Below are 15,721 nucleotides of genomic sequence, written 5' to 3'. Positions count from 1 at the left end.
ATTTTGTCCAGGAGTTCAAAGGTCAAATGCTTCCCCACCTTTTCTCTTCTCTGAGAATTTAGAAATGACCCACGGCGGGGGTCATTTGTCATCATTTCATATTGTCACACACACTCAGTGAAGTGTCCCATCAGACCAGAAAGCAGCACTGATCCAGCTGTGAGGGACAAGGCTTCTCAGTGAAGAGTGGAGATAATGAGGGCAGAATTCCATCTTCCCTGCTTCAAAGGACATCAAGTCAGCAGGCCTGGCTGGAGGTTCCTGTCACTCACTCCGTCTGGGTGAACTGACCAGAGATTACCACCTTCCCTAAACTCCTGACCTAGCTCCCCTCATGGCACTGGGCTTCGGCAGCGGTCTCCTGGGCCCTCCCCAAGCCCCACTGGTCCACCCAGCCTGGCAGGGACCATCCACAAATGTCACTGTGCTTGCGCTCTGCTAGGCACCTCCGGGTCCCAAGGATTGTGGGGCAGCTCAGGGCGTCCATCTGTAAGGCTGAGTGATGGGGGGACAGGACAGCCAAGCAGAGGAGAAGGGAGCTGGTGCGATGTCACCACAATTCTTTCTGCCCTTGCCAAGAGCACACCATAGGGACAACAGAACTAGCTCATGATGAGGTCTTGGAAATCTCGTCACTAAAGGCACCACAGGTTGCCCAACTGATTGTCAAAAGTTTAAAAGATTGATAATAACAGAAGTTAGTGAAAATGTGAGGACATCTCAGCCTTCATACTCTGCCAGTGGAAGGGCAAATAATAACCTTGCAGAACAATCTGACAGGCCATTCAACGTTTAAATCCATGTACCCTTGGACACAACTGTTTTATTTCTTCGTATGTTTCTCTAAAGAATATGTTAAAAGTACCGCCTATGTAACAGAAAGATAGAGTTTGTTTAATTGGATATGAGGGTTTTAAAAAGAGAAGGGGTGCAAAACCACACTCTTTAGGATAGCTATGATATATTTTTTTAAACCCTGAAAATAACACGTGTTGGCACGGATGGAGAGTAACTGAAACCCCTGTGTACTGTCGGTGGGAATGTGACGTAGTGCAGCCACTGTGAAAAAACAGTATGGAGCTTCCTGAAAAGAAAATTACACATAGAACCACCATATGACCTAGCAGTTCCCCTTCTGAGTACAGGCTCAAAGGAATCGAAAGCAGGAACTTGAACAGATATTTATACACCCACATGCATAGCTACATTCGTCACCAATAATTAAAAGATGAAAACACCCAAGTGTCCATGAGCAGATGACTCGATACACAAAAAGTGATATGTACGTACAATGCAATAGTATTCAGCCTTACCAAAGGAAGAACGCTGACTCATGCTACGACATAGATGAACCTTGAGGACCTTATGCTAAATGTAATAAGCCACAAACGGACAGATATGGTGTGATCCCACTTAGATGAGGCCCTTTAGCAGGTGAATTCATGAGTAGGCAAATGTACAAATGCCATGCAATTGTGCATTTTTTAAGTAAATAGTTAAAATAGGAAATTTTGTGTTGTGTATATTGGACCATAATTTTTATTTTTTTTTTTTTTTTTTTAGTTATGAGGAAATCTTACTTCTGCAAATAAACTTCCTGGGAACCCAAGAGAAAATCAAAACAAAATAGTGTGGTTTTGAAATGCAGCGTCTACAGGGCCACTGGCCTGAGGGGTGGCAGACCCTGGCCCTGCCTCCCATGGAGGCTGTCCACGCTGGCCTGAGGTTGGGGCCAAGAAACTCTTGATGGAGGAGTCAGGGGGTCCCTGGGAAGACCCTGGTCCCTGTCCTTCACCCCTATATTGTGTGGAGAGGGTGGGATTTCTGTTGGCACTTCCTTCAGACTCATGTCAGAAAGTCATTATTGCTTCAGCTGGACCATATTCTGGTTTGCAGTAACCAAGACCTACCAGATGTCTCTCTGTTGGCAGTCTGGTGGGATGCAAAGGACACAGTCTGAGGGGTCTGAGTGACCTCCTCCCCTTCCTCTTACGTGTTGACTAATGCTGACAAGGCCTGAGTTTCCTCCATTCCCTCCCCTGGCCCGTGGGCAGGAGAGGACCTCACGGGAGTACTGGGAAGATTACATAAGAATGCCTCTGTAAAGCACCTGGACATAGGAGGTGTTCAGTCACATGCTGCTTGTTTTCTTTTGATTCACGGGTTTGCAAAAATGAAATGTCCACTGTGACAGTGAGAAGTTAGCTCCCTCCCAACAGGGCTGAGCTCCAGGAACAGAAAGAGCAACTTCTCCAGTTGAGGGACGTTGGGTCTTGCAGCAGAATAAAGAGAACAAGTGACCCACCCTGGCATAGTCATCACCTACGTGGCAGCCCTGGAGCTCACGACAAGTGCTAGAGCTGAGAGAGCCCCTGAGGCCGTGCCTGGCACCTAGAAACTGCTCACCATACATTCATTTCCTGTTGCCTGTTGTGCAAACAAGAAAACCGAAGCTCAGAGGGCTTGGGCGGCTGCCTGTGATTGCACGATGAACGGCAGGCTGGAGGCCAGGCCTCTCTCCAATTGCACTGGAAGAGAACCTACACGGGAACGGGAACCCTGCCCTCGGGGCTGGAGGCAAAGGGCTTTCTCTCAGGACCCGGACGTGCCACAACAAGGCTCGCTTGGCTAGAACGTCCGAGGAGAAAACTGGATTCTGTGTCCTCATTTTCCCTGGCGGTGCGAAGATACTTGTGAGTGGATGGCACCAGGACCTGCGGCGTCTTCCCAGCTGGGCAGCTGGGGGCCTCCTTAGCCACTGTCTCCTCAGCCTAAACCATCACACTTGGGGCTGACACAGGCCCCAAGGGGGTTGGTAGTGTCACAGCCGCTCCTCACCAGAGGAAGCCATCTGGCCTGGGCACCGAGGCTGGTTGTCTTGGCCAAGTCCCACCACCAAGGCTGGCTCTGGAGCTCGGCTCCACCCCAATGGCCACAAGCCTTGGTGCCAAGGGAATTGGGACAGATACAAACACTAGGGCCCTCAGGAGAGGGGCCAGAGCTGGCAGCTGCCCAAGGTGTGTATTTACGGGCTGAGAACTCATTCATTCCAGGGCAGGGGACCACTGAGGGGCAACGGCCGGGAGTGGGGATGGGAAGCATTCTGGGGCCCCTCCTCTGGCCCCCACACCGCCCAGCACTGGCCTGCCCAGGCTGGGACACTGAGAGCCCCGTCCTTCTGGATATTGTAGAAGCTTCCCTGAAGCACCAACGGTGGATCCCATGTGCCAGCTGAAAGTCTTCACCCACAGGGAGAGTCTAAAGCCTCAGAGGTGGTCAGAAATGAGGACTGGGGTTTGGGAAAGAGCTGTTGATGTCCTGAGTCCCCTCTCTACCCCCCTGTGGGGACAGTCCCAGAGAGCAGCTTCCAGGCTCTCGGCCTCACGTGGAAAGGTGCTGGCTCGGGTAGTAGATGGCCATCAGCTGTGACTAATTGTCCATCAGCTCTTACTGTTTAGCCATTAACCACTGATATAACGGCCGTGGCTAGGCTAGGGGGTTGGTTCATTGGCAGTGAAGCTGACGGCGGATTGTAGATAGTGTGGCTCCTGCTTCCTGTGTCTCCAACCCAGCCACCAGTGAGAATACGTGGTATGAACCCCCCATCCATGGCTCCGTGGGTGTTCCTTTTTGGCCTCACCATATCCCGCGTTCTTGTGCGGGAAGCGGGAGATGAGACCCTGCATGACACCCCCAAAGGGGAAGAAAAGTGGAGGGTGCCTTCCCTTCACCCAAAATCTCATAAGCAGGCCCCTGAGAGGACCCCTCGGCACCTTCATGTTCCCCTGCAGTGCAGGGCGCACAGCGGATCGACACCCACCTGCAAAGTCTGAGGACAGATGACAGGCCACACACTGCTCTGATGGCAGCGTGCAGGTCAGCAGATGGCACCCCCAAAGGCAGTGCAAAGGTGATGTACCGTGAGCCACATGCGCTGGAGCGCTGTGGAGGGGCCCAGCTAGAGAGAAGCTGGGGGTTCCAGTGCTTATGGAAACATGCTCACCGAGGTCAAGGGTGCTTAGCAGAGCCTCCCCCAGGGAGAGTGGGGGAAGGGCCCCTGGAGAACTCGGACAGTGACCAGAAAAGAGTCTTTTAAAAACAAGCACAGGGTGGCCAGATGGCTCAGTTGGTTAGAGCGCGAGCTCTGAACAACAGGGTTGCCGGTTCAATTCCCACATGGGATGGTGGGCTGTGCCCCCTGCAACTAAAGATTGAAAACAGCAACTGGACTTGGAGCTGAGCTGCGCCCTCCACAACTACCCTGTTTCCCCGAAAATAAGACCTAGCCGGACCATCAGCTCTAATGCGTCTTTTGGAGCAAAAATTTACATAACACCCAGTATTATATTATATTATATTGATATTACATTATATTGATTATATTATATTAATTATATTATATTAATTATATTATATTATATTATATTATATTATATTATATTATATTATATTATATTATATTAATTATATTATAGACCCTGTCTTATATTAATTTTTGCTCCAAAAGACACATTAGAGCTGATTGTCCGGCTAGGTCTTATTTTCGGGGAAACATGGTAGATTGAAGACAGAGCTGCTGCTGAGCTGCTGGTGGGGCAGCTGGATGGCTCAGTTGGTTAGAGTGCAAGGTCTTAACAATAAGGTTGCCGGTTCGATTCCCACCTGGGATGGTGAGCTGCGCCCCCCCCCAGAACTAGATTGAAGGACAAGGGCTTGGAGCTGATGGTCCCTAGAGCAAGACACTGTTCCCCAATATTCCCTAATAAAAATCAAAAAAACAAAACAAAACAAAAAAACAAGCCCATTGGTCCAGGGGGAACCCATGCCAGATCACAGTGACAGATCACAGTGACAGTGGTGGCCAAGTAATAGTAATAGCTTCCGGGGTGCCCTCCCCTCCTCTCCCAGCATGCTCTCTGATGGCCCACGAAGCCATCAGAGCCTCAGCAAGATGAGGAGGGGGAGGAAGAGAAGAGGCCAACATCACCCCTTGCGCACATCCCGTGAACACCCCAGAAGCAAGGGGATTGCATCGCCCGATACACAGGGGGCGGCTGCACATCTGGGCAGAGGGTCTTAGAAATGGCTGAGGGCTTGGCTTGTGTGGTGAGTGTGGGGCAGGCGTAAGGACGCCCAAGGAAGCAGGACTCTGTTCTAGATTGGGTGCTGGGTGTTCTAGACCAGGGAGCGGGGCCGCTCTGCGACTGGCTGTCTGTGGGGAGGGCACCTGGGCAGTCACTCATTTCAATGAGTGACAAGGACGTTTGCCATTTTGTGCTCTGCACAGCAACCTGATTTGCACGTGCGCTCCAATTATGAAGTGGCCTCGTTCTGTTATTCGGTACGGTCACAAGGTCACCTTGCCTGGTGTTGGGCTCCAGAAGGTTGTCATGTGCATGGGACACCAGGGCAGGGCTGGTGTGATGGCTGCCCTGGGTGTGGAGCTGGGCATGGCACAGGTGCCCACACCTGCAGTTCTCCTGGAGCCATCGTTCAAACCATAAAGCCCAGAACATTCTCTCTAGGGGGACACAAAGGAGCTGGACTCCAGAGCAATATTCCCCATCCCCCAAAATTGCACTGGAACGTTTGAAAGATCCTCTGATAAACGTAAAGCATCCCTGGCCATGCCTCTGCACGCGAGCGGTCTGACATAGAAAACGCAGGCTGATGACACCAGGAGAGGAGGTTTTGCTTAGAAATGGCTGTCAGCTTTGAATGTTAATTAGAATATTGATTTCTTGCCAGCGTTGGGGAATTGTTCAAGCTGTTTTCAAAGCCCCACATGCTAACAGGAACTGAGGAGGCACGCTCAATCAATTCCAAATTAAAGGCAACTTCACCTTCAGGTCCATTTGGAGCTGCCAACCAATCTTAAAGCCAAACGAGGAAGTGGCAACATGGCAACACTTCACCACTGAGAACGCTGAGCGCTCTCAGAGGGGAGGCTCCCTTTCAAGGTTTTAGATGGCAAACCTTGCCGTTGTCATCAAAAACAGGAAAACAGGCAGATAGCCCAACCTTTGTGAAGCACGTATTTTTTTCTGTTACATTCCAGAAGGCCACACTCTGGCTGCATGTATAGAATCTGTCAACCTCGTGGGCTAGCACGGGACTCCCTCCTTCCTGTTTATAGAGTATTAAGGAAATTCTAATTCAGAAAGACAGTTAGTGGCAAGGGGCAAGCGTTGTTAACAAGTCTGTCATAGCGAGGGCAAAATCTTCATTCTAAGGTTTATTCTACACAAAATCAAGTTAACCTCGCAGCAAAAGTCAGCGTGTTTGTGGGCACCGATGTGTAAATAGTTGGTTCATTGAATGAGTGAGTGTGTGTGTGTGTGTGTGTGTGTATGTGTGTATGAGAGAGAGAGAGAGAGAGAGAGAGAGAGAGAGAGAGAGAGAGGTGGCGGGGAGAGGAGAGAGAGGGAGGTTTTCAGGACAATTTATAACTAGAAATACCTGGTAAATGAAATTCAAATGAAATGTTTGGGGACTGTCCCGCAGAACCTCGGGATTCTGCCCCCCACCCCCACCCCCGAGGCTGCTACCACTCCAGTCGCCAAACCTCCTCCTTCCACTCACTCCGTTGAAGTGCTGGCTGATGTCAACCTGACAGACAATCCCAGAGTGCCCATCAACTTAATCACCTACCCCTTGTCTGCAGATTTTAATAATTTAATTTTCAAGGACCATATTCGTTTCCTGGGGCTGCCACCATAAATTATCATAAATGTGGTGGCTTAAAGCATCAGAAAAAAAATTTTTTTTAATTGGGTAACAGTGTGTTTTTTCCAGGACCCATCAGCTCCAAGTCCAGTTGCGGTTTTCAATCTTAGTTGCAGGGGGTGCAGCCCACCATCCCATGCAGGAATTGAACCGGCAACCTTGTTGCTGAGAGCTCTCACTCTAACCACCTGAGCCATCCAGCTGCCCCTCTGGAAGCTCAGCGGCAGCTCGTTGTCTTCAGTCTAGTTGTGAAGGGTGCAGTTCACTAGCCCACGTGGGACTTGAACTGGCGACCTTGGTGTTAAGAGCTGGTGCTCTAACCACCTGAGCCATCCGGCTGCCCCTCCTTCCTTTGTAAGACTGAATAACAGTCCATTATATGGATGGACCACATTTTCTTTATCGTCTCATCTGTCAGTGGACACTGGGGTCGCTTCCACTTGTTGGCTCTTGTGGATATGAACATTGGCGTACTGCCTTACAAATTATATCATGAGTATTTTCCTCCCCAGTGTCTGGCCTCTAGGAAGCAGGAAGCAGTGAGGAGAGGCCTGGGGGATGCCAGGGACGGAGTTCCGGGTCCAGCCTCCGAGCTGTCTCCTCGGTAACACTGCGTCAGCGGGGTCCCAACGGTGCCAAGGGGGCCAGAATCAGAAAAGGCAGCAGCATCAGCTCATGGCTCCAGAGTCTAGTCCTGGCTCAAGTCCAATGTGTATGGCAGGAAAGGGGGTTCTGATGTTGAGATGTCATTCGGCTCATGTTGGCATTAAGCAAATTAGCTGGCTGGCAAATGGCATTAAAGGATGAGATTAGCTTTGGAAAATAGCCATTTGCTAAAATGTCGTCAGCCAAACAGAAAATGATCACCTTCCTGGACCCATTTTGGTCCATGTTGAAGGTATAAAGGACTGGGTGGGGTGGGGGTGGGGCTAATATCAGCCACTTTTGATCAAGCACTCGCCGAGGGCCAAGCAATGTGTGACTTGCTTCTCATACTTACACATGGTAATAAAGGGGAGAAAGCGTAGCCCTTGCAGTGCGTCAAAAGGAGGCTCCCCAAAAGATATGTGTAAATCCCTAGAAACCTATGGATGTTGCCTTTTGGGAAAAGGGTAGTTGCAGATGTAATTAAGGATCTCCAGATGAGAGCACCCTGGATTACCTGGGTGGCCCTGACTCCAATGACAGGTGTCCTTATGAGAGACAGGACATACAGACACACAGACACCCAGACAAAGAGCTCGTGTGATCATGGAGGCAGAGAGGGGCTGATGGAGCCACCAGAAGCTGGAAGAAGCAGGAACGAGCTCTCCCTAGAGCCCCCGGAGGTCAGCTTGGCCCCATGATATCCCTTGAGTTGGGACTTCTGGCTCCAAAGCTGTTAGAGAATAAATTTCTTTTTTTTTTCTTTTTCTTTTTTTTTTTTTTAAGATTTTATTGGGGAAGGGAAACAGGACTTTATTGGGGAACAGTGTGTACTTCTGGGACTTTTCCAAGTGAAGTTGTTGTCCTTTCAATCTTAGTTGTGGAGGGCGCAGCTCAGTTCCAGGTCCAGTTGCTGTTGTTAGTTGCAGGGGGCGCAGCCCACCATCCCTTGTGGGAGTCGAACCAGCAAGCTTGTGGTTGAGAGGACGCGCTCCAACCAACTGAGCCATCCGGGAGCTGAGTGGCAGCTCACTGACTTCATTCTAGTTGTGGAGGGCGCAGCTCGCTGGCCCATGTGGGAATCGAACCAGCAACCCCATTGCCCAGAGTTTGCACTCTAACCAACTGAGCCACCCATCCGCCCCTAGAGAATAAATTTCTGAACCTTTGGGGTGGTCGAGTGGCTCAATTGGTTAGAGCACGAGCTCTGAACAGGGTTGGTGGTTCAATTCCCACATGGGCCAGTGAGCTGCGCCCCCACAACTAGGTTGAAAAACAATGACTTGACATCCTGGAAAAACACACTGTTCCTCCATATTCCTCAATAAAAAATAAAGACAAAAAAAGGAAGGACATTCTGACATAGTCAACAACGTGGGTGAACCCTATCCTTTTATAGATAGGGCCCACCCCACCCAGGAGGCCCTGCCCACGTTAGTCATTCTGGGAGACCCAGAGCACAGAGGAAGCCCCGCAGACCTGACCATCCAGGAGACAGGAGTGGAGACGAGCTGCAGGAGGGGGGCTTCATCCTCCTGACCCCCACAGGTGTAGGAGTTTCACGCCCTGCAGCTGGGCTCTGACATCCCCACCTGGGACATGAAAGAAACTTCATTTCCCCCAGAGCAGGAGGCCTTTGCAGAAGCATCAGCCATACCTGGAGGGACGGGGTTGCCCTGTCTGTGCGTCTGTGTGGGCTCCAGGGAGCTAAGCCAATTCAGAGGAGGCTGTTAGGGTGTTTGTTTCTATTCCAGGCTCCAGCCAGGAATCAGTGAACTGCAGCAGGGACAAAAGGCTGTGGGGAGGACTCAACACTCGGCAAAATACATTCGCGAGTCCTTCATGCAGAGGGGACCACGGAAGCCATGAGGGGAGATGGTTGGGAGAGAGGCAGGGAGTGTAGACGGCTCTTCCATGATACTCTCACCCTTGGGGACAGATCACCGGGGGAGCTAGGAGGAAGCCATGTGGCGTTGTGCTTAAGTTGTGACAGTGCTTCTTCTACCTGAACCAATCATTCCGGTCTACGAAGTTCACCCCATGGAAATATTTCAAAAGAACAGAAAAGGTCGTCTGCAGTCTTAGCCATGCCAGGTACAACTGCGTGTGTCCGGTGACCCCAGACAGTAAGGTACAACCTGACGTGTGTGCTTGAGGCCACAGGAGGAAAGGCACCAAGTGGTGACAGGAGCACAAGGATGGCAGCCTGGTGGCTGCCTTTCCTCTTTCTTGTGAGAGTTAAGGCACAAACGACATTAGGACAATAGCCAGAAATGTCGAAGTGTCACTTAGTGTCTTTGTGACATTGTGACATTGTTGATGCAATTTTTTTTTAAATGGCTGCATTATTTTTAAGAGAAGTTGGGAGGCCAGGTCCTAGTTGCCCGTAGTCCAAGAAAATCATATTGGTGGTAACAAGGGATCTGATTGCTTCGTGAAAGAGCCACAAAGCAGAGCACCACACAGGGTCTTGGGGAGTTTCACCAGCTTTTCTCTCTCTCTCTCTCTCTCTCTCTCTCTCTCTCTTCTTCCTCCCTCTTCTTTCCTTCCTTCCTCCTGTTTTCTTTTCTTCCTTCCTCCCTTCCTCCCTTCCTTCCCTCCCTTCTTTCTTCCCTTCCTTTTCTTTCTTTTTTACCAGAACTTTTCAAAATGCCTCTCATAAAAATAATCCCTATCACTCAGGATCTTGAAAAGCCCTGGCATTCAAAGGCCTTATCTCTACCCTGGTCCCCAAGGAGTGCGTCACTCAGGAAGCCGCCTTTCAGCGCCACCGGGGAGGTGCCAGCAGGGAACAAAAGCATCACCGTGTGGCCCAGGCTGGCCAGGTGCTGTGGTCCCAGGGACACATATTTGGTGGCTGGCTGTCTTTGGTCCTGGATGAGATCTCTGAACGATAGCCAGGGCCGGCAGGAACAGCTTGGGGACATCCGGAGCTGTGAGGGAGGCTCCAGGCTGGGCCCCCCACAGCTCCCATGGGTGCTGGGAAGGGCAGCCAGCCCATGCCCAGCTCACCTACAGATGCTGAAGGAGGTGGTTGTTTATAAAAACAGGCTGACTGTAGGCCTTTTCTAACCTTGGGACTGCACTTGGGACTGCACCTGGTCATTTGCTGGGTCCTGACCACAGAAGATGGCGTCACGTGTAATCCTTTACCTGCAGCCTAAAATTCCAGCTCCCCAATGTAACATTCAAGGCTGCTCTCGTGTCCTGCCTCCCCAGGGATTCTCTCTGGACATACTGTCTACCTCTGACTTTAGTATCCCCTGTGCCTGTCCAGAATGCAGCCTGCTCTCTTCCAGAACCTTCCATCCCAGCTCATGCCCCTCCCCTCCATCATGACCTCCCCAAGCCCCTCTCCGCTGTCTTTGGGGGAGGGGGGTCCCTCCTCCTCTCTCATGACATTTACATTTCTCAGGGGATCACCAGACACCTTCACTTTGCTGAGATAATCTTATTTTGGCAAACTCCATCTTAGTGTCCCCATGTGTCATCAAAATGTCCTAGAAACTGCACAGCTTTGCTAAACAGAACGGATCACGCCCATAAATGATCAGAATGAAAGTGTGCCAACAGCAAAAGAGGCAGAGGGGAGACCGTCTCCGTTACTTGGGACAAAGCTTCTTCCCCGAGGCCAGGTCCCCCAGCAGGGCTGACGTAGCTGAGGAAGTGGGCATGGAGACAGGAGGCCCAGGGGCCTTTGCAGACATGATTCTCACCTGGGCTGCCCGTGGAAGGGCCTGGGGAGCTCTGAGAACCCCTGACTCCCGGGCTGCACCTCAGCCAATAGAATGGAGTTTCTGGGGCTGGAGTCCAGACATGGGCCCGTTCTGTCAGTCCCCCAGGGGATACTTATGTACAGCTAAAGAGAGCTTTAGGGGAGACCATACATGAAAGCAGCAGAGCCCCACAGGGTGGAGTGGGTGAGACCTTTGGGGTCAAGTGGGCCTGAGTTTTAATCCTAGCTCACCCTGCACTAGGTACTTAACCTCTCAAACCCTCAGTCCCTCAGTTGCTATCTGCAAAATGGGTCAATAACCACAGTCCAGACAAGGCATGAGGACTGAATGATGTGACGTAGATAAAATGCCTGGCGTAGAGCCGGCTCCCCGTGATACAGCGTGAAACGTGAGCTCCTGTATCATGAAGCAAAGGGCTCCAGGCCTGGCGCCAGCAGACCCTGAGTGACCCTCAGCCCCAATCTTAACACCCCTGGCTTTGTGAATCTCAGTTTCCCCAACTGTAAAATGGGGACAATCACGGCACCTCCCAGGATGGCCTGCCGAGCCACTGCCTCCCATAGTGCATCCTGTCTGGGGTGGACAAGGGCCGAGGTTGTAGCAATCACCTGCCACCTCGCGGGTGGCCTTTCTGTTACTGAGGAAGCTGTTGCAGAAATAGCTGCTTTCCCATACAACGTTCATTCAATCCCACTGTCCTAAGGGCAAGCATGAGTAGACGTGGTTGCCCCGAGCCCTGTCCACCCAGAGAGGTTCTGAGACCCTCCACGGAGGCCCTGGGCTCTGAGAAATAGAATGAAACCCTCTGATTCAGTCCAGTGTACGGACACCCTGTTCTATGGGTGAGGAAACCGAGGCCACCCAGCAGAAAGAGGCAGCCTGGGTTGGCCCACACACCCCCTGCTGTCTCCCCCCTCATCTCACACTGGAAATCCATTCACACCGACTTCTGCAGCCTGCAAACCGCACTCCAGCCGCTCCTTCCCAAGCCCTGATGCATCCCATATTTCTGGTCTGACAGCCAGTAAAACTCAGCCTCCTCCTTGTAATGCTGGTCCATTTCCCGTTGGAAGAGCTGACTTTGAACTTGCAGAGAACAAAGACCCCTTTGTGAATTGCTTTGGGGAAGGGGGGTGGGGGGAGAATTGCACAAATAATATGAGAAGCAGCAACCCCAATTATATTTTGTAACTTCTCTGGTGAATATGAAATAAAACCACTTTATTTTGAAAGCTTGCAGTGGAGCCAAGTTTCTCCAGCCTCAATGTGAAGGCCTGGGGCCCAGGGCCAGGCCAAGGGGACAGTCACTGCTGTGAAGGGCAGTCAGGTCATCTGTGAGCACACAGGGCCACTCTGGCCCTGTCAGCCCAGGAGAGGCAGCATAAAACATGGCATTGGTGTATTTTTTTTTCCCAGCTGCAGGAAATCCAACTTGTGCAGGAGGAAAGTCGTTTCTTTACAATGTGGAGCTGGAAAGAAAATGGCTTTATCCTCCCCCTTTCCCTGCTGCTCTCAACCATGCGTGTCTTCCCAAGTTTCCCTTCAGTCTCTGCCTGCCAACAATCCAGGCAGGGGCAGAGTCAGAAGGGCTGGCCCTGGGCCCCTGCAGGAGCCGGGGTGGGGGCTGCAGCTGTCTCCCCACCACCCCCGCCCTCCCCCGGCACCGAGAACTCCAGGCTGCCAGCTCCTCGCCTGTGGTTTCTTCACACACTCCATGTTCTGTCAGCTGCTTGGCCTGTGCCCACATGTCCTCTTCTCTCTCTAGCAAAACCCTGTCCTTCCCTCAAGTTCAAGGCACACGTCACCTTCCCTGGGACATCACCTTCCCTGGGATGCCCTCCCTACTCAGTTTGCCCTTCCCCACCCCCTACTCTCCTCCGACATTCAGCACAGGGCAGAGTGACCTTGTCTCATGCCTGCCCCTCAGCGAACTGCGACACTAACTGAGGATGTAATCCACCCTGTGCCCCCAGCACCCACCCCAGGACCTGGCACAATGGCTGTCTATGGGTGAACAGATGCCTCTTGCTCTATAATGGTACTTGTGGTGCTCAAGACTTTCAGCTGAAAACCACCTTCTATAAGAAGGGGGTGAGGGAAAAGGAGGGAACTTACAGGGTCATGTAACTGAGAAAATGGCTTCAGGCATGGCATGATCCAGCATCTTCCTCTTCCTCTCTCCATCTTGGTCTTCTCACAGGCAAGACTCCCCCTCATGAGGGGGGCTAGAAATGTACATCCTGTCAGCTTAGCAAGGCTGTAGGACAGCCCCTCTGCTCCCATGGCAAGGTCTCCACCCAGTCCAGGAGGTCTGAAGGCAGGATCTTTCCTGTGACAGTAAATGCTATGACACCGCTCATGAAGCAGAGAACCAGAGGGGCGGGTTCAGGAGACATGGGTGCTCATTGTGGCTACCCAGGATGGTTCTGAGCGTGAAAGTCTAATATAATATTTTTCATCTCCTTTATTAATCATTTATACATCATCTACTTCCAAAAGAGAGCCGAGGCCACTCATAAGTTGGCCCTGCTTGCAATCTCTCCAAAGGGCTTTCATATGGCCCTACCTTCCAGTGGTTGCCCACACCGAGGGATGGAGACTGAGAGAAATGGAGTGACTCGCTGAGGCCCACCAGCAAATGAGACCTCCTGACTGAGGCATGCCAGCGCCTGGACCAACATTCACCTCCTAAAGCTGCAGCGTTGCTGTGCTTCCTGCTTTCCTGGGGGAAAGCAAGAATGAACAAAGTGCAAGCACTGCTGTGTCACTGCCGGGGTTCTTCTGCCCAGAACGCATTTCGCTCCACCTTGTTTCCCACCGGGTCACATGATCCCGGTCTCCTAGTAAAGGCTCATCCTGGTGCCCAGGTGCCTGGAGAGAAGCGTGTGGTTATTAGTGTTGCTGTTGTGTTAGTTGCCAATAGAATTATATCCATATCCACACACATGTATACGTGTGTGTACATGCACCTACATGCATGCACAGGTGTGCACACATACCCACAGACATACAGGTATGCACACATGTACCTACATGTATGTACATGTGCACACACATACCCACACATGTACACCTATACACATATTTACATGTGTGCACGCACACCTACACATATGTACACGTGCACTCACATATATCTACACATGCACACATACCTACACACATGTGCATGTATTATATACATCTACACACATGTGCATGTGTGTACACACATCTACACATGTGCATGGACATATGCTATAGCTATGTAAAAGTGAGCTAGAATCTAATGCAGAAGATCCACAATTACCTCATGGAATCCACACATGGACCCATTTCACAGATTAGGAAGCTTTTGCCCAAAAGGGTCAGCTGACAAACCCAAGAATAATCAGCTAGCAAGTGAAGAGGCTCTGAATGGAAGGCCCAAGAGACAAAGGCCTTCACAGAGGAAGCTGGATGAGGTAACCAAGAACAGAGACAGAACCAGCTCTTTCCCTCCACGTAGGGTTCAGATCTGTCAGTCAGCCACAAGAGGCGGGGTTATGATTCCTGACCTGTCAATCTTTCCCAGGTTTGAGTGGGGAACCCTTCCTGGTCTGGTCTGGTAGACATTTCTTGGGGCCTGGGTGCCCAAGCATCCTGACCTTCATTCTTGGAGGCCCAGGGACTGGTCAGGGGCAGAGCGTCTGTCAGGGCCCCCAAGGCCAATAGCGGCCAGTGACACAATTGGCCCAGCTCTGAGAGGCCCGAGCCAGGCAGTAGCCAACAGACACCTGCAGGGCTTGAGGGCTGCCCTTCCAAGGGCAAAGCTCCCTTCTCTGGGACGAAGGACAGGAAAGCCATTCTGATGTCACCCACGCACATGTGGCCGCACATTGGAGGCTATGAGATTTCGCACCACCTCCACTCTGGGCAAAAGATTTCCCAGCCTCTCCTCTGCTCTGCACCCAGGACACCCCGTTCTATGCTGGGCCCTGATGTCCCTTGCTCCAATCCTGCCCCAACGCTTCTCTTGCCAGTGTCCCCTGTCTTTGGGGCTCTGATCAACGACAAGAGACAGACCCTAGTTTCACCCCAGTGTTCCATCCTAAGGCTAGTCCAAGGGGTGAATACACTGGTGTCCCCTCCCAGCGGAGGACCCACAATGCACACCAAATAGACTTCATAGTTCAAGTACAGACCATGGGGATGACCCACAGGCCCAGTGGGCCGGGCCCACGGGAACCCACACTGAAGCAGTCACCCCTCACAGCAAGTGCGGACTCATTCCAGCAATGTGGTCACACCCACCGCAGAGGTCAGCGTGGCTTATTGGAATCTCTTTCTTCTTTTTGTTTGGTTTGCATTTACTGTGGGGCTGGTCTTGGTGGTATGGTTCTCTAACAAGTATAACAGAAGGGGGTTAGGCCTGCTGTCATGTTTTTATGTATTTAATTCACATCATAATAAAAATAATTTAAGTCAACACTCGGGAACCAAGAGAATGTTCCCCTACATTAAATGAGTTTGAGAAACACTGTGATAAAATAATCAATCGCCCCTGCGGTGTCAATTGCCAATAAGCAACTTACTGAGGAGATAGTCTCAAAGGCAGACAACTCTGGGTGTGAATCCACATTCCTTTATGAGCT

Source organism: Rhinolophus sinicus, linkage group LG13 (genome assembly GCF_036562045.2).
Source record: "Rhinolophus sinicus isolate RSC01 linkage group LG13, ASM3656204v1, whole genome shotgun sequence".
Lineage (NCBI taxonomy): Eukaryota > Metazoa > Chordata > Mammalia > Chiroptera > Rhinolophidae > Rhinolophus > Rhinolophus sinicus.
This window is presented reverse-complemented; position numbering follows the sequence as displayed.